Source organism: Sorex fumeus, unplaced genomic scaffold (assembly GCF_029834395.1).
Source record: "Sorex fumeus unplaced genomic scaffold, SorFum_2.1 ptg000037l, whole genome shotgun sequence".
NCBI lineage: Eukaryota > Metazoa > Chordata > Mammalia > Eulipotyphla > Soricidae > Sorex > Sorex fumeus.
Window position 1 is genome coordinate 6392557 of NW_026606094.1, and position 27663 is coordinate 6420219.

At 39.3% G+C, this 27663-nt stretch overlaps 1 pseudogene; it reads left to right on the plus strand.

Annotated features, from left to right (window-relative positions):
• The window catches only part of LOC130027607 (hyaluronidase-4-like), a 57231-nt pseudogene extending 36451 nt beyond the window's left edge, over positions 1–20780 (plus strand).
• The last annotated feature ends 6883 nt before the right edge of the window (positions 20781–27663 follow it).

Sequence of the window (27663 nt, forward strand, 5' to 3'; positions counted from 1 at the left end):
GTCTAGTCCAGCGGTCATCTTTAAATCTCATTACGTGACCAGCCCATCTGATTTTCGACACCTTGGCAAATGAGACAGCGTCCCTGATCCTTGATCATCGACGGATGTCAGAACTCCGGATTCTTTCTCTCATTTGAGTGAAATGTGATATTCCAAGCATAGCTCTTTCTATTCTTCTTTGGGAGACCTGAATAGCATTCTCATCTTGTTTGCATAGGGCCCAGGTCTCTGAGGCATATGTTAATGCAGGAAGAACAGTGGAATCAAAGAGATGTGCCCAGAGCCGGAGGTTCTTCGTCCTCTTAGCTATTTCTTCGACGTTCTTGAAGGCATTCCAAGCCGCTCTCTTCCTCCTGCACAGCTCGGGTGCCAGGTCATTTGTCATGTTGACCTCTCGACCTAGGTACACATAGCTGTTGCATTCGGAGATGGTTGTTCCATTGAGAGCGAATGGGGCATCAGGAACAAGGCTGTTTCTCATAAATATTGTCTTCGTAAGATTCAGCTGTAGTCCTACCTTTCCACACTCACGGTCAAAGTTGGCTAGCATTTGTGCCGCTTGGCTGATGTTTGGTGTTATTAAAACAATGTCATCAGCAAAGCGGAGGTGGTGTAGTTGCCGACCATCTATCTGCACTCCCATTCCTTCCCATTCCAGTCGTCGCATGATGTTCTCGAGGGTGGCACTGAAGAGTTTTGGTGAAATGGTATCACCCTGCCGCACCCCTCTCTTGACATCAACGATCACTTCTTTGTAGAATGGTGAGATCCTGGTAGTGAATCCACAATACAGCTCACGGAGGATCCTGATGTATTGGGCTTGAATGCCCTGATTGGCTAGGGCTTCAATGACTGCTTCCGTCTCAACAGAATCAAAGGCCTTCTTTAAATCAATGAACGTTAAACAGAGTGGCATCTTGAACTCCCGAGAAACCTCAATGAAGTACGACATCATTGGTCTGACCGAGACAAGAAGGCACGAATCTTACCATGCCGTTTTCGACACTGGAGAAGAATTGTTCCTCGGAACATGCGATAAAAGAGGTGTTGGAGGCGTAGGTGTAATTGTCAACACAAACTTGGCCAAGAGCATTGATTCATTCGAAAGCCTAACAACCCGAATCGGACGTTTACATTTCAATAGATGTGGCTCACTGCCTGCAGTTTCTATCTTCGTTGTCTACGCACCAACATCTCATTATGATGAAAGAGAAATCGAGAAGTTCTACATGAAGCTAGAGAAGTTCTATAAAGATGACCACACCTTCTACAAGATCATTGTGGGTGATTTTAATGCCAAGATAGGACCGAGAAGATCAGCTGAAGAACTTCACATCGGGACCCATGGCCTAGAATGGAACGAACGGGGTGAGAGACTGTCTGAGTTCATCATGTCGACCAAGACCATTCATGGTAACTCACAGTTCCAGAAGGCAGAATCTAAACGATGGACATGGGAGTCTCCCGGTGGACGATTCCACAACGAAATAGACCACATCATATTCAATCGACGGTTTTGCCTGACTGATGTCGCTGTTGTCCCAAAATTTCGAACGGAATCGGACCACCGTCTACTTCGTGCAAAATTCTACTTCACAGAGCAGGGAGAAAGGGCTGCAAAGTTAAAAAGAGAACTCACAGAATGACCACCAACTGGGAACTCTTTGGTACTATTGCGTCAACATGGGAAGATGCCATTGTTGACAACATTGACAAGGAATATGATTGACTGATTCAGCACCTCCATGAATGTGCAAGGAATGCCAAGAGAGAGATAGCCACAAAAAATCGCCTATCTTCGAAAACTCTTGAGCTAATTCACCAGTGTGGTTTGGCGCATGCCTCAGGCAACCGCAAGCTAACGTCCGAGCTCGCAAAGCAGTGCAGAGATGCGATCAAGGAAGACCTCAAAGAGAGAAGAGCAGAAGTACTGGTAGATGCGGCAGAAGCCGGGAAAAGTATTCGTAACGCCTGCCTGTCCTTCGCCAACTATAAGACCAAGATGACTGCCCTCCGACATCCTGATGGATCCATCACATCCTCCAGAACAGCAATGGAGAAGATTATCCATGACTTCTACTCAAATCTCTTCGATAGCCATGTCCACTTGCCGACATACCAAATTCCACAGGATGGATATGTCTTTCCCAAAGTTCTCCCTTCCAAAATCCGACACGCCATTTCATCGGTAAAAAACAAATAGCACCCGGCCCAGACAAGGTCAGACCTGAACACCTGAAGAACCTGCCGTCAGTACTCATCAATACACTGGCTCGGCTCTTCACTCGCTACCTGTCTGAATGCAAGGTTCCGTCCCAGTGTAAAACCAGCAGGACCGTACTACTGTTCAAGAAGGGAGACATCCATGACATTGGCAACTATCGCCCGATCTGCCTATTGTCTCTCATCTACAAGTTGTTCACTCGAGTCATCCTAAATAGGATTGGCAGAACACTAGATGAAGGACAACCATGCGAGCAAGCAGTGTTCCGCAAAGGATTCAGCACCATCGACCATATCCACACGATAACCATGTCCATTCAAAATGACTAATATTATGAAGAAGTAGAATTAAGGTAAATGTTTAAATGGTTGTTGGTTTAAGGAAAGGAGAAACACACCCCAGATGTTATTTCGCCCTTTAACAGATCTCCTGGCTGCAGGAGATTTTGTCTTATTTTAGAGGAGCTTCCCTCTTGGAAAGAAGGGTTCTCGTATGTTGATTGTGCTATCTGACCTAGGTGTAGCTGTTCCCCCCGTGCTTGGAAGATGGCCAGTCGAGCAAAGCTGCCAGATGGAGTGGTGGACACTAGCATGGGGGACAGGAGGAGAATCAAGACTAGATTGGAATAAACTGCAACTGATCACCAACTAGTCTGGCCCTCATTTCTTAATTTGTTCACCAATTGCTATTGGGGTGGGGGAAGTGGCCTGAGACCACCGAATGCAGGCAGCAAGAGAGCCATGTGGCTTTATATTCATTTTTGAATACACAAAAGGTGTCAATTTTATTGCAGTGAAATAAAACCTATATAAACTAGCATTGAGACAAGTTCTGTATTTTGACCAAATGCAAATAGGTACAACCATGGAGGAAAAGAAGCAGTAGTTCAAGCACTGTACATTGGGATTAAATGTCACTGGAAATAAGAAAAATGATGAATTGACTGGGATAGGATAGAATGAGTTGCCTAGACCAGAATAGATTGAGATTATTGCTTTTGGCATTCTGATTTATAAATTCTTGCAAAACCTTTGAAAAGAGTCACTGTCACTGTCCTCTCGTTGTTCATCGATTTGCTAAAGCTGGCCCAGTAACGTCTCCATTATGACAATTGTTACTGTGTTTGGCATATCAAATACATCACGGGTAGCTTGCTAGGCTTTGCTGTTCAGGTGAGATACTTTTTGTAGCTTGCCAGGCTCTCTGAGAGGGGTGGAGGAATCAAACTCGGGACGGCCATGTTGGCTGTGTGCAAGGCAAACGCCCTAAATGCTGTGTTATATTTTAAATAATGTTTATATTATGGTACATATATAAAGATCTTTGAATTAGGTATTGATCACTCTCACTGGCACTGTCCTCCCATTGTTCATCGATTTGCTCAAGCAGGCCCCACAACGTCTCCATTGTGATAATTGTTAATGTGTTTGGCATTTCAAATACGTTATGGGTAGCTTGCCAGGCTTTGCCGTCCTGGCGAGATACTCTTGCTAGCTTGCCTGGATGTTTAAAATAATTTTTGAAAGATATTTCAATTTACTACTAATGAACATTACAGGATAACTTGAGAAAAAGTTTTTGATTAGGATTCAGGGAGAATTTCACTGCATTGTTGTTTTGCTAAACTAAAATAATGTTTCAAATATGAATAAGGACAAAGTCAGATTTAAGGTTGTGAGAAAATGGTAGCTACATCAATGGGGCATGGATATTTGATATTTGAAAAACAAAAATTATCTTTATTGTTTTAGATTTGTTGACATGAGATTGTTTACAACAGTGTTAATGTTCATGCTTTGTGGTGATTACCAGTTAACTTTGCAAGAAGTTCAAAGTAAGCATCTGAGGATGGTACAGTGATACACTCCTGTAGTGCATGGGGGGTGGGGGGGCTTATCTACGATACTAGAGCAGTGCTGCAGACCCCAGAACCACAGCTGGTAGTGCTCAGTGGCCTCCAAGGCTATATTCACTGATTTTCAGGGACAATGTGGTGCCAGGAATTTAACCCGGTTTGGCTATACTGTATGAGCGTACCAACCCTTATACTATTGCTCAGTCCCATACTCAACAGTTTTGACAATAGTCTTGTTTTGAGAATATTCTTGTCAATATAACTAAAAATTACTTCTTTTGGTTCTCATGTACACTTTCATCAATGAAGTCATAACTCTAAATTTATTCTCTTTTCTCAGATTTTATTCTCGTTTCAATTTCAGAGCTCTCAATTTTTTTATATTTTGAAACTTGATTATATTTATGGTGGCTATGGTATTTTATCCACATGCCTATTTATTTATCCACATGCCCCATGCCACAATTCTCACAGTGCTCCAAATTGTCCTTCCATTCTTTCCCACCAGATGGTGGTAATTCCATACCTTTTCTAAAGACCTCAAGTTCAGAAGTAACATAGAGTAGTTTTTTTTTTTCCCCCAGTGGGTTGAAATTCAAAAAACCAAACATCAACCCCTTGTCACTGAAGAATATACTGAAACAGGGAGTTTTCTGGATGGAAATACTTGAGTTGTAATAAAAATATCATTCACAATGCTTTAAAAGGTTTAACTTTAAACCTCTGTTGTATATATGACAGAAAAACAGTGCTTTAGGTCATGTGGAGTTAAAAATTATGTAGCGCTAGGGGTAAAGTCAGCTCAGATAGAGAAGGGAGCACTAATTAAAGGGTGTTGGGAAGATCCCCCCAGGATGGGAGATGAATGCTGAAAGTAGACAATAGACCAAACATGATTGCCACTCAATTCCTCTTTTGCAAACCACAGCTTCCAAAAGGAGAGAGAGAACAGAAAGGAATACCCTGCCACAGAGGCAGGGTGGGATAAGGGGATGTGAGGTGGGAGGGATACTGAGATTAGTGGTGGTGGAAAAGGGGCATTCGTGGAGGGATAGGTACTCGATCATTGTATCCCTGAAACCCAAGCACAAAAAAAACTGTAAGTCTACGACTGTACCTCATGGTGTTTCACGAATAAAAATTTAAAACAAAATTATGTAGCATTATCAACATAATGCTTGTTTGATGCCTTATTCCTGAATGGCGTAATATTTGGTGTGTTAACCCATAACCAATGCTTGACTAAATGAGAGAGAGAGAGAGAGAGAGAGAGAGAGAGAGAGATTGAGAGAGAGAAAGAGAGAAGAGGAGCTACTATAATATCAGAACTTTAATCTTTAACAAAGATTTTTTAACCTTCCAATATTGTTATGAATACCTAAAGTATCTCTAAAGTAAAAATAATATCCATCAAGATTCCAACAAAAAGTCCTTGCTAAAATTGAAAAAGCTTAAATCTGTGTTGGTTGACTGTGTGAATCATACTCAAGGAGACACATCAAAAATTGTCATTGCTGTTCTGGAACATTTGTGACTTCATCGGTCTAAAGAACTAGCTTTGATTAGTGAAATGGATATAATTTTCAGACTGAGGTGATCAAAAACTCATGCAAGTTTCTCATGTATCTCTTTCTTTCCTGATAGAGTACATGAGTAATCTCATGCTTAGTATCAGGCAGTATAAGATGGTGGCAACAACACCAGCCTGACTATGGAACAACTTGCCAACTCATACAGGAGTATAACTGTTTGTAATTTAGATATTTATAGGCACTTAAACATTATTTTATAGTTTTATGTATATATTAAATATTAATATATTAATGTATTAATATATATTCCTTTTTCTAGACATTATTTCAATATGTCTTATAAATCCAGGTATATCAAGTATTCATAATTCATTTGTTTATGCAGTGACTACCAATGCAACTAGTACATACTAATGCTTTTGGAGCATAACAAAAAACAAAATAAGCAATAACATCTACCACTAAGGATTATGCATTCCAGAGTTGTAGAGATAGATGATAAATACATGTTTAAGCAAATCATTTGGTTAATCAGAAGCCACTAAGTTCCTAGAAAAGTTAAGTGTAGAGCAGGTAAAGGTAAATCAAATCTTTGGTTCGGAAGAGGTGGTCACTGGGAGAGTGAAATACAGGTAAATGTGCCTAGAAGGTATCTGAGGGATGATCACTGCAAACTGAAGTGGATTCTCAAGAGGAATGATATTTAAACATTTGAGTTTTATGAGTATTCTATACACTTAAGTTTTATTTATGTTTCTAAAAGGAAGTTGTTTATTTTTTTTGATTTGTTGCTTACTGGAAAAGGTACTGGTGTGTTTTAGGACTTTGGGGCAATCAAGGTGAGAAACTGAACTAGAATACAGAAGGACTCTGAAGACGCACATGCCTCTGTTTGGATGATGGATCAACTGAAAATGGCCTAGGGGAGAGAGAAAGAGGAAAGGAAGTCAAAGAAGTAAATGTGACCAAACCACTGAAGAATGCTGTCATTACGCTTTCCAGGGAGATCTAAGGAATAATTTCAGAGCTTTGAACTGAGGACAGAACAATCTAATCTAGTTTATAAGAGCATACTGTGGTTGCCTTATTGCAACTAGCCTGGAGTTAGAAAAAGCATAAGCCAAGACAAAGATAATACACTGCTTGCCTTGCATGCAACCATGGGGATCTGGCACTAAATATAGTCCCTCTCAAGCCCAAACAGAAGTGCTCCCCATGCAGAGCCAAAAGCAAGCCTGAGCACTGCCAGATCTGGCCCCAAAAACAAAAAAAAGAAAGAGAGAGAGACTTGATAGAGACTATTGCAAATGGGACGTTAATATTTACCAGTTTCATCAGTAGACTCATTACAAACTCCTTTTTTAATAGTAAACTTATGTAATTTCCCTTGAACTGCTTCACATTGTTTCTTTTCCTCAAAGTCTAATTCAAAGACATTGTTATTTCTTAATTGTATTTTTCTTTTAATTTTGTTAAAAGGCAAAGCTACCAAAAGTATTTAGTCTGCATGGCAAAGCCTTGCAAGCTCCCCGTGATGTATTTCATTTGCCAAACACAGTAAAAACAAGTCTCACAATGGAGACATTACTAGGCCCACTCGAGCAAAAGATGAACAACAAGGAGGACAGTGTTAACAATGTTAAAAGGCAATGCAGGAGAAGTATTCATTTCTGTCAATTATTTTAGCCAATATTTAAAATTCCAGAATTTTTTTTTAGTAAACTCATTTTTCTGGAGTTTTACATACTTTGATATGCCACTGTGAATCTGTCTTGTTAACATCTTTTAATCATCTTTCAATTACTCAATAAACTTCTTTGTTTTTCATTTTTTCCATTAGCCATATTTTTCTATAAATTGATACATTTCTTTAGACTAGGTCTTTCTTTGACTTCAATCTCAGGAAACACTATTTCAAAATTCATTTATTGGTCTATGAATTCTTTTTTCCCATAAATTTTATTTTATTACAGAATTGTGAACTACAAAGTTATACTCAGTTGGGTTTTAGACGCACAATGCTCCATCCCATCCCATCCCACCAACAGTGTTAACTGTCTGCCATCGGTGTTTCCAAGTTTCCTCTCCACATTCCACCCTCAGCCTACTATCTAGACAGACACCTTTAAAAATTTTGATTACTGAAATTTTAAGTCATTATAAAGCAGAAACAGAATTTTCCATTAATTTGGTTTAAAAATGATCTTATTATATGTTATAAGTTAAATTAGCAATGCCCTTAAACTGTATTTTAAAATATTTCATTTGAAGTACATATCAATTTAAAATACCAATGCTGCTTTAAAAATAAAATTTATTATGCAACACTGATCTGTATTTCTATTTTATATGTTAAATTAGTAGCATATTGTAAATAATTTATGTCAGTTTTCTATTGTTTTGATTGGAATTACAGCTTTATGCATGATTGCCTTTGGGAGCGATAGCACAGCCGGGGGTAGGGGGACGTTAGCTTTGCACGTAGCCGACCCGAGTAGACTTCGATTTGATTTCTCAGCCGCTCTTGGAGAGCCCGGCAAGCTACCGAGAGTATTGCACCAGCACAGCTGAGCCTGGCAAGCTACCTGTGACGTATTCCATATGCCAAAAACAATAACAAGAAGTCTCCCAAATAGAGATGTTACTCGTGTCTGCTCGAGCAAATCGATGAAAAATGGGAGGACAGTGCTATAGTGCAACATATTAACTTTAAAATGTTATGTCCAATACCTCTTAAGAATGTGACTACAAAAGGATGCCCACTCTCACCACTCCTGTTCAATATAGTGCTGGAAGAACTTGCAATAGCAGTTAGGCAAGAAAAAGATATTAAGGGCATCCAGATATGAAAGGAAAAAATCAAGCTCTCACTATTTGCAGATGATATGATACTATATTTAGAGAACCCTAAAGACTACCAAGAAATTCCTAGAAACTATAGAAACTATAGACTCGTATAGTAAAGTCGCAGTCTATAAAATCAATACCCAAAAGGCCATGGCTTTCCAATATGCAAATAATGAAAGAGAGGAAAGCTACACGAAAAAAAAAACAAACCCATTCACAGTCATGCCTCAGAAAATCAAGTACCTCGGAATCAGCTTAACTAAGGAGTTAAAGGAAGAACATGTACAAAGAAAACTACAAAATGCTACCTCACAAAATAAAAGAGTACATTAGGAAATGAAAACATGCCCCCTGCTCATGGATTGGGAAAATTAACATTGTCAAAATGGCAATACTTCCCAAACCATTATACAGATTCAATGCAATCCCTATAAGGATACCCATGACATTCTTCAAATGGATCAAACACTCCTGAAATTCATATGAAACAACAAACCCACACGAATAGCTAAAGCAATTCTTGGTGAAAAGAAGGTGGGGAACATCACGTTATCCAAACTCATACCCTACTACAAAGAGGTGATAATTAAAACATCATGATGCTGGAATAAGGCTGAGTTGCAGATCAATGGAGCAGTGTGGAATATCCTTACACACACCCTGAAATATATGATCATCTAATCTTTCAAGTGGAGTAAGGAAAACCTCTTTAAGAAATGGTGCTGGCAAAACTGGACAGTTACATAAAAAAAAAAAAGGGCTCACAGCCCGCCCCCAAGGGCCGGGGTCCCTCTCTGGGCACGCGCAGCTAGAAACAGCCCCTAGACAGCCGGTTTTCAACCCCTGATCTGCGTGGGACGGGCACAGAGGCCCAGCTCTGGGCAACAAAGCTGAACGGCTCCAATTCCGAACAGGAGACGTTCCCAACTCCTCGCCAGTGCCAGGGACTCTTTCTGGAGCCGCGGCCGCGGGCGCGGCCGCGAAATATTTTCCCACTACATATGCCATAGGAACCGTAAGCTAACTTCTTAGATGGAAACTTCTCTATTTTAGCTAAGCCACTAGAAACACAGTTGCCAATAACTCATAAGCCTATCTTAACTCACACTGCATATCAATCAGAATAGTAACAGTGAACGTGAAGGACTAAACCACACCTCTCACAATGGTAAAGCAACGCAAAAGCCCACCAAACTTTCATATTGAAGAGTCTAGCCCAGATGACACCAACAGTACTGTAGTGTTAGACAACCTCTCTGACAAGGAATTCAGAAGGGAGCTACTTAGGATACTTAGGGATTTAAAAGAAACAATGGAAACCAATGCCAATAGAAGACAAGAGGATCTGAAGGCAGAAATGAGGAAAATGCAGTCAGAAATGTCAGACCTGAAAAATCTCGTAGGCGAATTGAAAAGCTCAGTGGAAGGCCTCAGCAGCAGAGTAAGAGCGGCTGAGAACAGAATCAGTGAGCTCGAAGATGAAGTTCAGAGACTCTCCAGAAAAGAGCAGAAAATGGAAAAGAGACTCACAATTCGGGAACAGATGGCAAGAGAAGATCATGATGAAGCCAAGAGGGGTAACATAAGAATTATTGGAGTCCCAGAGGGACAGGAAGAAAACCTCGATGAAGACGAAACTGTCAAAGAAATCATTGCTACAACATTTCCAGAGCTGAAGAAAACTTGTGACCACATTCAGGAGGCCCGAAGGGTACCAGCTAGAAGAAATCCGAATAAAAATACCCCAAGACACATTCTGATCAAAATGACCAAAACCTTAGACAGAGACAAAATTCTGAAAGCAGCAAGATCGAAGAAAGAAATCTCTTACAAAGGAGCATCCTTAAAATTCACAGCTGATTTTTCTGATGAAACCCTCATGGCCCGAAAACAGTGGTGGGACATAGTAAAAAAACTCAATGAAATAAATGCCTCCCCCAAAATACTTTTCCCAGCAAGACTCTCATTCATAATAGAAGGAACAACACACAGTTTCACAGACAAACAACAGCTCAGGAACTTCATAGACTGAAAACCATGGTTACAAGAACAACTAAATGGGCTACTTTAAGGCAAGAAAGGCCCCTCAAATACACCAAATTTTAACAGAACAATGGGACAAAATCCCATAACAATAATCTCGCTCAATGTCAATGGGCTGAACGCACCAATTAAAAGACATAGAGTGGCAGGATGGATTAGAAAATTGAACCCAACATTCTGTTGCCTGCAAGAAACGCATCTCAATAGTCAAAGCAAACACAGACTCAGAGTCAAAGGCTGGAAAACAATCCTACAGGCAAACAGCTCCCATAAAAAAGCTGGGGTAGCCATCCTTATATCAGACCACATCGATTTCAGAGTGAGGAAGGTCATAAGAGACAGTGAAGGCCATTTCTTATTGATCAAAGGATCTGTACAACAGGAAGAACTTACAATAATAAATGTATATGCACCTAATGAGAGACCAGCAAAGTACTTAAAACAACTACTCATAGATTTGGAAAAAGACATCAATAGCAGCACAATACTAGTGGGAGACTTCAACACTGCTTTGTCACCTCTTGATAGATCAACCAGACTCAAGCTTAGCAAGGACATACTTCATTTGAGGGAAACAATGGAAGAAAGGGACTTAGTATATATATACAGGACACTTCATCCACAAAAAGCTGAATACACATTCTTCTCAAGCGTACATGGAACATTCTCCAAGATAGACCACATGCTGAGCCACAAAACATGCCTCCATGAAATTAAGAAGGTAGAGATTGTATCAACAATCTTCTCAGACCATAATGCGCTGAAATTAGAAGTAAATCACACACAAAAACAGAAAACTAAATCAAACACCTGGAAATTAAACAGTGCACTATTGAACAACGAGTGGATTAGACAGGAAATCAAAGAGGAAATCAAAAGATTCCTAGAAACGAATGAAAATGAGAACACGAGTTACCAAAACTTATGGGACAGAGCAAAGGCTGTGTTAAGAGGAAAGTTTATAGCTCTACAAGCATTCCTCAGGAAGGAGGAGCGAGCACACATAAGTAACCTAACCTCACAGCTTAAGAGCTTGGAGAAGGACTAAAAAAAGGAGCACAACCCGAACAGGAGAAAGGAAATAATAAAACTCAGAGCAGAGATTAACGAGATGGAAACCCAAAAAACAATCCGAAAGATCAATGAAACCAAAAGCTGGTTCTTCGAGAAAATTAACAAGATCGATAAGCCTCTAGCAAAACTCACAAAGAAAGGGAGAGAGAAAACCCTAATAAACCGAATCAGAAACGAAAAGGGGGTCATTACAACAGAAACCACAGAAATTCAGAGGATCCTCAGGGAGTACTTTGAAAAGCTTTATGCCAAGGAACATCAAAACCTCGAGGAAATGGATAAATTCCTAGACTCCTACAGACTCCCAAGGCTGAACCAAGAAGACCTGCAATACCTGAACAGACCTATCACCATCAAGGAAATTGAAATGCTAATAAAAAGTCTCCCCAAGCACAAAAGTCCTGGCCCGGATGGATTCACTAGTGAATTCTTCCAAATCTTTAAAGAGGACTTACTCCCGATACTCTTTAAGCTTTTCCACGAAATTGAAATATCAAAAACACTTCCGAACAGTTTCTACGAAGCAAATATCACACTGATACCAAAAGCAGACAGAGATACCACAAAGAAAGAGAATTACAGACCGATATCCCTGATGAACACAGATGCAAAGATCCTCAACAAACTACTAGCAAATAGAATCCAACTAATCATCAAAAAGATCATACACCATGACCAAGTAGGATTCATCCCAGGGATGCAAGGATGGTTTAACATTCGGAAATCAATCAACATAATCCACCATATCAACAAAAGAAAAGATAAAAAGCATATGATCATATCAATAGATGCAGAGAAAGCATTTGATAAGATCCAGCACCCCTTTATGATGAAAACCCTTGCCAAAATGGGTATAGAGGGGACCTTCCTCAACATAATTAAAGCCATCTACCACAAGCCTACAGCAAGCATCATCCTCAATGGGGAAAAACTGAGAGCCTTCCCTCTAAGATCAGGGACGAGACAGGGATGCCCACACTCTCCACTTCTGTTCAATATAGTACTGGAAGTACTTGCAATAGCGATTAGGCAGGAAAAAGATATTAAGGGCATTCAGGTAGGAAAGTAAGAAATCAAGCTCTCACTATTCGCAGATGATATGATACTCTACTTAGAGAACCCAATAACTTCCACCAAAAAACTCCTAGAAACAATAGACTCGTATAGTAAAGTTGCAGGTTATAAAATCAATACCCAAAAGTCCATGGCTTTCCTATACGCAAACAGTGAGAGAGAAGAAAGCAACATGAAAAAAACAATCCCGTTCACAATTGTGCCCCAGAAAATCAAGTACCTAGGAATCAGCTTAACTAAGGAAGTAAAGGACCTGTACAAAGAAAACTACAAAACGCTACTTCAGGAAATAAAAGAGGACATGAGGAAATGGAAAGATATTCCCTGCTCATGGGTCAGGAGACTTAACATTGTCAAAATGGCAATACTACCAAAAGCATTGTATAAATTCAATGCAATCCCTATAATGATACCCATGACATTCTTCAAAGAAATGGAGCAAACACTCCTGAAATTTATATGGAACAATAAGCCCCCACGAATAGCTAAAGCAATTCTTGGGAAAAAGAAAATGGGAGGAATCAACCTCCCGAACTTCAAACTGCACTACAAAGCAGTAATAATTAAAACAGCATGGTACTGGAACAAAGGCAGAACTGCAGACCAATGGAACAGGGTTGAATACACTGACATCTCTCCTCAATCATATGCTCATCTAATCTTTGATAAAGGTGCAAGTAACGTGAAGTGGAGTAAGGAAAGCCTCTTTAATAAATTGTGTTGGCATCACTGGACGGCTACATGCAAAAAAATAGGCTCAGAACTCTGCCTAACACCATGTACAAAAGTAAGATCAAAATGGATTAAAGACCTCAACATCAGACCAGAAACCATAAGGTACATTGAAGATAAAGTTGGCAAAACCCTCCATGACATTGAAGCTAATGGTATCTTCAAAGATGCCACGCCACTGGCCGAGCAAGTGAAAACAGAGATAGATAAATGGGACTATCTTAAACTAAGAAGCTTCTGCACCTCCAAAGAAACAGTGACCAAAATACAAAGACAGTCTACAGAATGGGAAAGGATATTCACCGAATACACATCTGACAAGGGGTTGATATCCAGGATATACAAAATACTGGTTAAACTCCACAAGAAGAAAACATCCAACCCCATCCAAAAATGGGGCAATGAAATGAACAGAAACTTTCTCAAAGAAGAAATCCGAATGGCAAAAAAGCACATGAGAAAATGCTCTACATCATTAATCATCAGGGAGATGCAGATCAAAACCACAATGAGATACCATCTCACACCTCAGAGACTGGCCCACATTCAAAAGAACAAAAGCAACCGATGCTGGCGTGGATGTGGCGAGAAAGGGACACTCCTTCACTGTTGGTGGGAATGTCCACTGGTTCAGCCCTTCTGGAAAACAGTATGGACGATTCTCAAAAAATTAGAAATTGAGCTCCCATTTGACCCAGCAATACCACTCCTGGGAATATATCCCAGAGAGGCAAAAATGTATAGTCAAAGTGACATCTGCACTTGTTTGTTCATTGCAGCACTCTTTACAATAGCCAGAAACTGGAAGAAACCTGAATGCCCAAGAACAGATGACTGGTTAAAGAAACTTTGGTACATCTACACAATGGAGTACTATGTAGCTCTTAGAAAAGATGAAGTCATGAAATTTACAAACAAGTGGTACAATATGGAAAGTATCATGCTAAGCGAAATGAGTCAGAAAGAGAGGGATAGACATAGAAAGATTGCATTCATCTGGGGGATATAAAGTAACAAAGTATGAGATTAATACCCAAGAATAGCTGAGATCAGCACCAGGAGGATTACTCCATAACTTAGAGGCCAGCCGGGTATCCTAGAGGAAAGGGCTATTCAGATAGAGAAGGGAGCACCAAATAAAGGATGTTTGGAAGATCCTCCCAGGAGGGGAGATGCATGTCGAAAGTAGACTATGGACTGAACATGTTTGCCACTCAATGCCTCTTTTGCAGACCACAACACCCAAAAGGAGAGAGAGAACACAGGGGATTGCCCTGCCACAGAGACAGGGGGGATGGGGGGATGGGGGTGGTAGGGATATTATCCATGGTGGTGGAAAATGGGCACTGGTGGAGGGATGGGTATCTGATCATTGTATAATTGAAACCAAAGCACAAAAAATTGTAAATCTACAACTTTTAAAAAAAATAAAATACAATAAAGGGAAAAAAAAACAAAAAAAAAAGGGCTCAGACCTCTACCTAACTCCATGCACAAAACTCAGGTCAAAATATATTAAAGACCTCAACATCAGACAATAACCCAAAAGGTACATTGAAGACAAGGTCAGCAAAACCATTCATGGCATTAAAGCCAAGGGTATCTTCGAAGATGACATGCCACTTACCAAACAAGTGGACACATAGACAAACAACTGGGACTACCTTAAACTAAGAATCTTCTGCACCTGAAAAGATGGACAGAATACAAAAACAATCTACAGAATGGGAAAGGATATTCACCCAATACCCATCTGTCATGGGGCTGATTTCAAGGATATACAGGATATACAAGGCACTGGTTTAACTCTACAAGAAGAAAACATCCAACCCCATCAGACAATGTGGTGATGAAATCAACAGAAACTTTGTCAAAGAAGAAATCTGAATGGCCAAAAGACACAAGAGAAAATGCTCTTTATCACTAATCATCAGGGAGATGAAGATCAAAACAACAATGTGCTATTATCTCACACCATAGAGACTGGTCCACATCCAAAGGAACAAAAGCAACCCGTGTTAGAGAGGACGTGGGGAGAAAGAGTCTTCTTCACTGCTGGTTGGAATGACAACTGGTTCAACCCTTTTGGAAAACCATATTGAAGCTTCTCAAAAAATTAGAAATTGAGTTCTCATTTGACCCAGCAATAACACTTCTGGGAATATATCCCGGAGATGCAAAAAAGTATATTCGGAATGACATCTGCACTTATATGTTCATTACAATAGCCAGAATCTGGGAAAAACCTAGTACCCGAGAATAGATGACTGGTTAAAGAAACTTTAGTACATCTACGCAATGGAATTCTATGGAGCTGTTAGGAAAAAATGAAGTAATGAAATTTGCATAGAAGTCGATCAACATGGAGAGTATCATTTTACGTGAAATGAATCAGAAAGAGAGAACAGACATAGAAAGATTGCACTCATCTGTGGAATATAAAGTAACAATGCAAGACTTACACCCATGAGTAGTAGAGATATGTACCAGGAGGATTGTTCCATGGATTAGAAATTGGCTTCACATGCGGGGGAAAATGGTAGCTCAGATAAAGCAAGGACCACCAAGTAAAGAGTTCTCAGAGGGTCAGTTCAGGATGGGCGATGTGAGCTGAAAGTAAACTATAGACCGAACATGATGGCCACTCAATTCCTATATTGCAAACCATAACACCCAAAAGGAGAAAGAGTGCAAAAGGGAATGCCCTGCTATAGAGGTGGTTTGGGCTGGGGGGATGGGGACGGGGTGGTGGGAAGGCTACTGTGATCATTGGTAGTGGAGAATGGGCGCTAGTAGTGGGATGGGTGCCCGATCATTGTATGACTGAAACATAAGCCAAAGTTTTTAAGTCTGTAACTATACCTCACAGTGATTTATTTAAAAATAAAAATAGCACTTGATCATTTTGATCACTTGACACTCTGTTACTCATCGATTTGCTTGAGCGGGCAGCAGAGATATACGTCCACATTCGTCCCTGTTGAATGCTAGTATAGCCCAAAAATATATTTAAAAAAATAAAAATAAGTATGTGTCTACAAAATAACTTGCCAATCGTAAGTTGAGCACTGGCAGTCTTAAAAGAATGGTGCAGGACATGGTGTTGAAATGTTGTAGGCATAAAACCATGTCATCAATCGTCTTGTAAACCATAGTGTTTCAAGTAAAAAAATTAAAGATTAAGAAGTAAAATAATATGTTATTTCTGAATTAGTGGCTCTAGTTTTCATTCAATATTAGTAGGCATACTTTTTGTCTTATCCTACTTATTTTTTTAAATTAATGAATTTCTTTTTTTATTAGTGAAACACCATGAGGTACAGTTGTAGACTTACACACTTTCATGCTTGGGTTTCACCTATACAATGATTGAGAACCTATCCCTCCATCAGTGCCCATTCTCAACCACCAATGATCGAGTAGTCCTCCAACCCCCACACCCCATCCCCTTCACCCCACCCTGCCTCTGTGAAAGGGCATTCCCTTTTGCTCACTCTTTCCTTCAGGGTCTTGTAGTTTGCAATAGAGGTATTGAATGGCCATAGTGTTCAGCACGCATCTCGCATTCTGAGCAAGTCCTCCAAACATCCTTCACTTGATGTTCCCTTTATCTGAGCTGCATTTCCCTCCAGCATATGTTGCCTGCTTCCAAATCCTGGAGCAGACCTCTTGTTACTTATCTCAACTATTCTTGGGTGTTCGACTCCCATTTTATTACTTATATTCTCAAGATGAGTGCAGTCTTTCTATGTCTGTCCCTCTCTTTCTGGATCATTTCACTTAGCACGAAACTTTCCAGGTAGAACCACTTGTATGTAAATTTCATGACTTCATCTTTTCTAACATCCGCATAGTATTCCATTGCATAGATATACCAAAGTTTCTTGAACCATTCATCTGTTCTTGTTACCCTACTTATTTTTGACTGTTTTTTTACTTACAGATCTTCAATATTTGAGGCCAGGGGCTGGAGCGATAGCACAGGAGGTAGGGTGTTTGCCTTGCATGCAGCTGACCCGGGTTCATCCCATATGATCCCCTGAGCACCGACAGGGGTAATTCCTGAGTGGAGAGCCAGGAATAACCCCTGTGCATCACTGGGTATTACCCCAAAAGCAAAATAAATAAATAAATAAATCAAAATTTGGGGCCAGAAAGATAGTACAATGGATAGGGCATTTTCCTTGCATATGGTTGACCTGGGTTCAATCCCTGGCATTACATATGGTTCCTGAAGTAACGGCAGGAGTAATTTCTGAGTGCAAAACTATGAGTAACCCCTGAGCATCACTCTTTTAATAGATATTACTATTTGAAGACATTTAGTCTGCAAAGAACCAACAAATTATGTCCAATTTAAGATAACTAGGTATAACATTTACTATGCACAACAAAATATCAATTATGTATCTTTATCTCAGAGAGAGAAAGCAAGAGTTTTCCACCTACAAATATCAGCAATTCTTCATCTAACATTCTTAGATAAATTCCCCTTTTTTAGTGTTTAATACTATCTCAAACGAGAACTTTGCCTTTGTCATAATGTCACAGATTTTCTGTTATTTGTTTCTGAATTCCAGCAATGAAACACTGCATAAAGTATCTGCAGTTTCTTATTTTGTACGCTCTTATATTTGGATCTTGCAACTATTTGTGTTTAATTTCTAATGTACCAAACATATTAGACCTCATTTTTAACTCACCTTTACATGGAAGGCTGTGGAAATATCTCTCCTAAATACAGTTAAGAAGCCACATTATTTAAGAAAGCCATGGCCAACAATGATTCTGAAATCAGTGTTTCAGAGTGGTAATTTTTAATTGTAATCCTAAAGGAATATTGTTTATTTATTTATTTATTTATTTATTTATTTTTGGCTTTTTGGGTCACACCCGGCAATGCTCAAATGCTCAGGGGATGTTCCTGGTTCTTTACCTAGTACTTTCTCCTGACAGTGTTTTTGAACCATATGGGATGCTGGGGCTTGAACTCTGGAAAGCTGCACGCAAGGCAAACAGACAACCCACTGTACTATTGTTAAGACTTCTTGTCATCATTTTTAAGAGTCATATAGATGTAGGTGATTTTAGACTAAAATTAAGAGTTGGGTGATGTTATAATTGTTATCCTAGATAATTTTGTTGATTATAGACATACCCTGTTTTTTTGTGAACACTAACCATTCACCATTTACTTTTTTTTCCCTTTATTTTATTTTATTTTTTTTTAATGTTGTAGATTTACAATTTTTTGTGCTTTGGTTTCAATTATACAATGATCAGATACCCATCCCTCCACCAGTGTCCATTTTCCACCACCATGGATAATATCCCTACCACCCCCATCCCCCCATCCCCCCTGTCTCTGTGGCAGGGCAATCCCCTGTGTTCTCTCTCTTCTTCTGGGTGTTGTGGTCTGCAAAAGAGGCATTGAGTGGCAAACATGTTCAGTCCATAGTCTACTTTCGACATGCATCTCCCCTCCTGGGAGGATCCTCCAAACATCCTTTATTTGGTGCTCCCTTCTCTATCTGAACTGCCCTTTCCTCTAGGATACCCGGCTGGCCTCTAAGTTATGGAGTAATCCTCCTGGTGCTGATCTCAGCTATTCTTGGGTATTAATCTCATACTTTGTTACTTTATATCCCCCAGATGAATGCAATATTTCTATGTCTATCCCTCTCTTTCTGACTCATTTCGCTTAGCATGATACTTTCCATATTGTACCACTTGTATGTAAATTTCATGACTTCATCTTTTCTAAGAGCTACATAGTACTCCATTGTGTAGATGTACCAAAGTTTCTTTAACCAGTCATCTGTTCTTGGGCATTCTGGTTTCTTCCAGTTTCTGGCTATTGTAAAGAGTGCTGCAAAAGAGTCCCTCGCACTGGGCGAGGAGTTGGGAAGGTCTACTGTTTGGAATTGGAGCCGTTCAGCTTTGTTGCCCAGAGCTGGGCCTCTGTGCCCGTCCCACGGAGATCAGGGGTTGAAAACCGGCTGTCTAGGGGGCTGTTTCTAGCTGCGCGTGCCCAGAGAGGGACCCAGGCCCTTGGGGGCGGGCTGTACCTGTTGGAATTGGAGCCGTTCAGCTTTGTTGCCCAGAGCTGGGCCTCTGTGCCCGTCCCACGCAGATCAGGGGTTCACACCATTTACTTTAAGGATTGCTTTCCACCATTCATATGCTGGAGAAAGGTAATTAATGGGAAATAAAAAAGTTTTTGAATGTATTTTATTTTGCTGTTTTGTATTAACATAAATTATTGAGTAATAATTCTTGTTATTTGACACTTTCTTTGGGGAGAAAGCAGAGTGTAAAGGGGATTGGTTTTAGGGCTACACTAAACAGTGTTCAGGGCTTATTCCTGCCTCTGTGCTTAGGGATCACACCTGGTGGTGGTCAAGCCACCATATGTGGTACGAGGGATCAAATGAGAGTTTATATGATCCTTTTAGTGTACTTCTTTCTTTTTTTTTTTTGCTTTCTGGGTCACACCCGGCGATGCACAGAGGTTATTCCAGGTTCTGTACTCTGGAACCTTATGGGATGCTGTGATCGAACCTGGGTCGGCCAGGTGGAATGCAAACACCATACCTGCTGTGCTATCGCTCCACCAGCCCCCCTAGTGTATTTCAATTAAAGGTTATATTATTGGTTATATAACATAATTTATTCTCTCTGAAAAAATTATGGTATTTTTCAAAAAGAGAAGAGGTTTAATTTACACTAATTTTACTTTTCGGATGGCACCACTTTCATTTTCTATGGCCATGGACTCTACTGAACAGATCAGCGATGACATAACTAGAACAAGAGAGGTTTTTAGAGGCTCAAATGAAATAGTGAAAGTGAAAATGTATTGAAAATTATCCATTATATCCACAAGTAAAAATCCAAGAAGATCTGGTTGGTCAGTGTCCAGATGGAATCTGATATGCCCGGTCCCATTGCCTCTTGTTTTGGCAAAGATATTAGGAACAGAGTTCCTGTCTGTGGTCATTTTGAAACTTCCCTTCTGGTGTGTAGAGATGATGCCATAATCAGAGAGCCTGAAACTCTTTAAAGCCCTTCCCTGAATTCCTATTACATGCACGCTGTACCATTTTTAGGTGCCTTGCAGGTCTTGAATAATTTTTTCGGCTTTTTTTTCTGTTAGTTTATGTGTTTTTTTTATATGATCTTTTTTCAATTTTAGAGGTTTGGGCGTGGTTTGTTTCCAAATAGTACACTGGAGGCCCCAGGGACCCCTCCTGGAGATTCTCAGAAAACTGATCTGCAGCTCAATGAAGGCAAAGTAAGCTGTGCTGCAAGGGCCCTTGTAGTACCAAAGACTCCGCTGGTCACTTGGGACTTGCAGGACTTCACCCTGCCATATGTGGGATGGAAGAGGACTATGTAGTGCTGGAATCTAACTGATGTTGACCATGTGTCAGGCTTGTCATTCAATGCCAGTATTACCTCTCCAAGGTGGATTTTAGAGGTTTCTACTGAGATAACCTCAAATTTAGTTCTTAATCTTTAGTTACATCCAGTCCTTAAAAATCATTAAAGATCCTCTTGAATTCTCTTACAGTACAATTTTGAGCTGTCCCACATCTTTGGAGTTCTTAGAATTTCTATATCTCTACTTATACTATCCACATATTCTTTTTTAAAAAATTATTTATTTATTTATTTTGAATACCCATCCCTCCACCAGTGACCATTTCCCACCACCACGGATCCCAGTATCCCTCCCACCCCCCATCCCCCCCATCCCACCCTTCCTCACAGAGGGCATTCCCTTTTGTTCTCTCTCTCCTATTGGGTGTTGTGGTTTGTATAAGAGTTAAGCCAGCTTTTAAGGGTGAAACGTTGGATGATTTACTTTCCATTGATCACTTTGTATATAGGGAGATATTGCGCGACTGCGTAAGCCACGTAAATTATTCATAGTTCCTTTCCTGAAAATTCCAAATTCCTACCACATCCTTGCTCTGTATTAACAGGCCTTGTTTTTCTTTTCTTTTTTTGGGGGGGGGATGTGTTGCCCTTTGGTTTGTCTTAAAATTGCTTGCAACTTCTAGTTTCTCATAAAATTATTTTGTCTCTGATGTACTACTTTCCTAATAGCCAGATAATTCATGTTTTATAGGAAGAATTGGGATAAATAAGAATTTAAGGTACAAGTAAGCAATAAAGGGCAGAGAGGAATGATAAGAGTCTTTGATTAGGTGACTTAACCTTAGCCACTGGAGTGTGACCTTCCTAAGAGGTTTTTGGTTATTGCTTTGTAACCTCCTCTTAGGTGGAGAAGGCAGTTTGGAAAGAGTCTGCAATGAAAAAATACACTTTCTTTTCCTTAGGATATTATGTTCTAATAAGACTACAGTAGTTTGGCTTTGTTAAAAAACTTCACGTTAGGCCAGACCTTTTCAAGAACAAAATTTTTTTGGCATTCACAAGGTTACTTTTCTTTTTCTCCTGAAGAATACAGAGGTGGCTATTCACTGTGGATAACCAGGAGGTAAAACTCACAGATTGTGTCTTCTCTCCTTTTCTATGATTGATTCTCCTGAATATTTTGCCTTTCAAATTACTCTATAGTGAGCAATTTGTCAATCAAGTTTCATGTTCTTACCTTCCACAGTAGGTCCTGCAGAGGTTTGTTTGTTTGTTTTGTTCTGGTTTGGTTTAAGGATCACTTCCAATGGAGTTGTTAAGGGTTTACTTCTATCTCTATTTTCAGGGGTCATTCTTTCCTGGTGGTTCTCAGGAGATCATAATTTGTGTTGGAATTGAATCAGGGTTGACTGCATTCGAAGCAAGTTCTTTTAGTATCTCTCCAGGACCTCTGCAGAGGTGTTTGCTATGGTTAGTTGTGACTTAATACCTATGATTCTTTCTGACTTTGAGGACAGTAGTTTCCCCTGATTACTCTTCTCTTCCATTAACTTAAACAAATTCATATTTTCTTCAATGTGTTCCACATTTTACTTGTTAGCACGATGTGGTGCTTAACTTCTTTGAGTCCAGCTTGGAAACATGAAGTCCCCTATGACTTCCTTTGAAATGGCATGTTGTCATCAGAAGGATATGGGAACCCGTCCAAGGAGTAGTGAAGCTTCCAATGCTCTTGATGGAACTACATATCCTGAGTTTGCTCTCGGGATGAAGTGATAGTTTCTTCGCAATGTGTCATTAGCACTATAATCAGAGAGAGCTTCCTTGAACTGACTTAAAATTAAAAGACTTCAAGTGCAGGTGGACCAGAGAGGAAAAGGCAGTACCAATTCTTGATGTAAAATCCTCTGCCACTTTTGCTCACTGTCTCCCAAATGAGAACTGGGTGCTAAAAGAATCACAAAACAACACTGGGAAACAATTAAAAAGCACTACTGAGAGAAGTAGGTTACAGGTGAGATACCACTGAGCATTGAAACCATATAAAAACCTGAGCCACAACAGTGATGTCATGTAAATGAAGAATAAAGGCACACCATAGCTGCCATTTCCACAAGCTCCCTGCCCAGACATGCTGGAGGGCTATCAGAACCTTCAGTTCAAATCAAGTTTTTGCAGCAGAGGTCAAGACATGCAGACATCACATTCTACACATTGAGATTCAGCCTCTGAAGCTTCCTACAGAGCATATATATACTGTGTCAGCTGTGAGGAGCTGAAGCATCACTAAGGAGTTCCCTTTCTTCTCAGAGAGAATATTTATAGCTTAGAGAAAAATATCATAATTAAATCTACAATAAGAAAAGCTTCAATTATTTTTGAAATTTGCGTATATATGTAGATAGTGTAAACAATTTTCTATGAGAAATGAAGTATTGCAGTTTCCATATTCCTCAGGCTATGGCAACTGAGTTTTTTTGATATTCAAACACAGTAACAAGTGTCACAATGGAATTGTTACTGGGCCTGCTAGAGCAAATTGATGAACAACGTGAGGACTGTGACAGTGATTAACTTTTTAATATCAAGGCCTTGATAATTGTTTTAAAAAGTAACATATAAACCTCGTATTTCTTTAGAGTTTTGCATTTTTGTACATATTTTGTACTTGCTTTTCACTAAACAGGTAGGTCACGATCACGGTCTTTCCCATTATTTATCAATTTGTTCGAGTGGGCCCAGTAACGTCTCCATCATGAGACTTGTTGTTACTGTGTTTGGCATATTGAATATGTCACAGGTAGCTTGCCAGGCTTTGCCGTATGGGTGAAATACTCTCGGTAGCTTGCCTGGCTCTCAGAATGGGGTTGAGAAATCGAACCCGGCTCGGCCAGGCTGGCTGTGCACAAGGCAAATGCCTTACCGATCTGCTATTGCTCCAGCACAAACAGGTAAGGCAAGTAATTTACTAACAATCCTTTTATAAAATGAAATATACATGGGCACTGAGGCCCACAGAGCTTATAGTTATTGTAAGTAGTTTTGCCAATACTAACTTTTTTGTACACACACACACACACACAGAGAGAATAATATGCAAATACTTTTAGCAAAATCAGACAGATTTCATGATCATTCATTTCGGTTTGGTGTAAATTATCAAGAGGTTTTACTTTTATTAATTCTGCATTAGGTATAAAATGTATCATCTATGTGATCTTTGGGAGGATACGTAAGTTCTGCTCTCTGTATGTTCCACATAGATCTATGAGTCCGCATGGAAACTTCACATGAATTACTTCTAACCCCTTCTTTGGAAACCTAATGCTCAAAACATCTTTATATTTTAAACAATCTGGTGAATTGAAACTTGCAATCGTGGAACCACAGGATATGCCTTCATGAGAAAAATTTAATAAATGATTAATATCCAGCAGTATATTTCTATGACAACAAGATTTTTACATCCCAAATGTGAAATATTGCATAGGCCTCAGTCTTCTTGCTGTAACATTAACATGTTTGCACATAATTATCCAAGTTAAAGAGTAAAGGGTTAAGACTGAGTTTACTTCCTCTAGAAATTTCCTTTATGACTATAGTAACATGGAGAAAAAGAGAGAGAAAACAAGGCTGAAAGTTTACTAAAGTCACCCTCATTCTGTGCAGTGCATGAGTACATAAAATATATACATATATATTCATATATGTGCAGATATTTATCTGCCAATGTGACTTCATATATCACTGTCACTGTCACTGTACTCCCATTGTTCATCGATTTGCTCGAGCAGGCCCAGTAACATCTCCATTGTGACACTTGTTACTGTGTTTGGCATATTGAAAAGTCACAGGTAGCTTGCCATTCTTTGGCGTGCTAGCGAGATACACTTGGTAGGTTGCTGTGCTCTCCAAGAGGGGCTGACTAATTGAACTCAGGTTAGCCATGTTGGCTCCATGCAAGGCAAACACCCTATCTGCTGTGCTATCGCTCCAGCCCAACTTAACATAAAATAAATAAAATAAAACTTCAACTTACAAGTTCTAACCAAGGGTTACAAAACATCTACTAGTCACTTAAATATTGAATTTAGAAATGTGTACCACATTTGCCAACCTTTCATTAGTAGTAGATTCAAGAGTAACATAGTTCAAAATATCTGTAGACTCACATACCTCTAAAATGTTTTCCAGTTACTTTATTATACTTTTAATAAATAATTTAATTGTCATTAAAAATCATAAGGTCCTGACTTTTTCTAAGTGCATAATTCAGTAAAATTGTTTTCAAACTGTTGTGAGTTCCTAATAATTAAAACCTTTCCCAAAGCTGGAAAAAATGTTTTCTTTAACTTGACATTTTAAATGGTGAGACCAGAAGCAGAAATATTTTCAATTTATATTCCAATCTGTATAAATAAGCAATTATTTGATTTTCCAAACTTCACCATGAAACATTCCTAAAATTTTTCCAAAAGATCAATTGAAAAGTAGAATGAATCTAAGCTGGGAAGTAGAAAGGGGTAGTACTTCTTAATATAATGTCTAAAATATTCATACTTTTTTTCTGAAAATAAAAAGATACAAAAACCATGCTTTGCATAAATTCAGATTATAAATTACTAACTGGTAGAAGGAAGAAATGTGTTCCTATTGAACAGACCATCAATTATTTGGAATTCCTTAAGAGTACAATTACAAAGAAATCTCTTATAGATACAGGGAAGAAAAACCTTCACCTTTTATCTTTGGCAAGGAGTATCTTACCTCAGAGAGAAAAGACAAAGGTTCATCTCTGTAACCTAGCCTTGTATAGATAAAAACAGGGAATGCAGAACCGTGAGATGTCATGGTAGATATCCTCATGGACTCGTGTACCCGAAACTGAGAAGAGCAAAATGTTTTTGCTGTCCCCAAGGGACTTCCTGACCCCAGTTGAAGGATATAAAACTACACTGCTATTCCAGAGCCAAGAAAGCTCATTGTTGGGGTTGGAGTGATAGCACAGCGGGTAAGGCATTTGCCTTGCACGCAGCCAACATGGCCAACACAGATTCGATTCCCAGCATCCTATATGATCCCCTGGGCACCGCCAGGAGCAATTCCTGAATGCATGAGCCAGTAGTAACCCCTGAGCATCGCTGAGTGTGGTGACCCAAAAAGCAAAAAAAAAAAAAAAAGCTTATTGTACCTCAAAACTTCTTCTTCAGGACATGACCCAGTATAATTCTGGCCATCCACATTGTAACTGTGGCAATCGAGAGATAAATAATAGTCCCAAAGGCCCTTAGTTCGACTTTTAATTCCCAGTTCAATGGTTTCCTTCATGAAAGTTTTTGCGCTTTTTTCAAATGTTGCTTTGGCTAAGTATTTGATATCAAAGGTCCCCTGAGCACCACCAGGACTCAATTCCCAGAATCCCAGCATCACATCTGATACCCTGAGCCCTACCAGGAGGGATACGTCCTGAGCACCACTGGTTGTAGCCCTCCTCCCCAAATAAACAAAACAATAATGATAGCAACAACAATAAGAATAGTGATAATAATAATTATAATAATAATAATAATTATATGGTGTATACTAGAACATAAATTATGCTTTAATGAGGACATTGTTTACAAGGAATCTCATTTAATGAGTGAAATAATAATTTGTTATAAAAATTTTTTTTATCCTTGATTTTTAGTACTTTCCTTCAAGATAAGGAAAAATGGATTTGTAGACCATTTGGAAATCAATCAGCATAAACCATAATACCAACAAAGGTAAAAATAAAAACAATATGATCATATCAATAGACACAGAGAAAGATTTTGAAAAGATCCAGCACCCATTTATGATGAACACTCTCACCAAAATGGGTTTTGAAGAAACTTTCCTAAAGATATCAAAGCCATCTACGACAAACATATGGCAAGTATTATCCTCAATAGCAAAAAACTAAGGGCCTTACCTCTAAGATCAGGGACAAGACAAGCGTGCCCACTATCACCACTTCTGTTCAATATAGTATTGGAAGTACTTGCAATAGTGATTACACAAGAAAAAGACATTAAACACATCCAGATAAGAAAGGAAGAAATTAAGCTCTCACTATTCACAGATGATATACTATACCTCGAGAATCCTAAATCCTCTACCAAGAAACTCCTAAAAACAATAGACTTGTACAGTAAAGTCGCAGACTATAAAATTAATGCCCAAAAATTCAACGCTTTCTTATATGCAAATAATGGGACAGAGGAAAGTGACACGAAAAAACAATCCCATTCAAAACCATGCTCCAGAAAATCGAATACCTCAGAATCAGTCTAACTAAAGAGGTAAAAGACCTCTACAATAAAAGATGTTAAACATTACTCTATGAAATGAAAGAGGAGATGAGGAAATGGAAACATAACCCCTGCTCATGGATAGGAAGAATTAACTTTGTCACAATGGCAATACTCCCCAAAGCATTAGACAGATTCAATGCAATCCCTATAAGGATACCCATAAAATTCTTCAAAGAAATAGATTAAGCACTCCCAAAATTCATGTCTAACAACAAACACCCACGAATAGCTGAAGCAATTCTTGGGAAAAAGACGTGGTGAGGCAACACCCTCCACAACCTCAAGCTCTACTATAATTTGTTAATAATTAAAACACCATGGTACTGGGGAAAATGCAGGGCCACAGACCAATAGAACAGGGTAGAATACACATACACACGATCCCAAATGTATGTTCTAATCTTTGATAAGGGAGCAAGAAATGTGAATTGGAACAAGGAAAGCCTCTTCAACAAATGGTGCTGGCATAATTGGATAACCACATGCAAAAAGTGGACTCAGAATTCGACCTAACACCATATTCAAAAGTCAGATCAAAATAGATTAAAGATCTCAACATCA